Consider the following 289-nt stretch of genomic DNA (forward strand, 5'->3'; position numbering starts at 1 on the left):
AGCAGAATGAAGCCCCCATAATCCAAGGGGAAATGGTCAGTGACCTGCTACACCACTTGGACACACACAAGTCTGTGAGGCCAGGTGGGATCCACCCAAGGGTCCTGAGGAGCTGGTGGAAGTGCTCACTGAGCCACTTTCCATCATTTACCAGCAGTCCTGGATAACCAGGGAGGTCCCAGTTGACTGGAGGTTGGCAAATGTGATGGCCATCTACAAGAAGGGCTGGAAGGAGGATCCGGGGAACTACAGGCCTACAACCTGACCTCGGTGCCAGGGAAGGTCATGG

Source organism: Cariama cristata, unplaced genomic scaffold, assembly GCF_000690535.1.
Source record: "Cariama cristata isolate BGI_N322 unplaced genomic scaffold, ASM69053v1 scaffold29440, whole genome shotgun sequence".
NCBI lineage: Eukaryota > Metazoa > Chordata > Aves > Cariamiformes > Cariamidae > Cariama > Cariama cristata.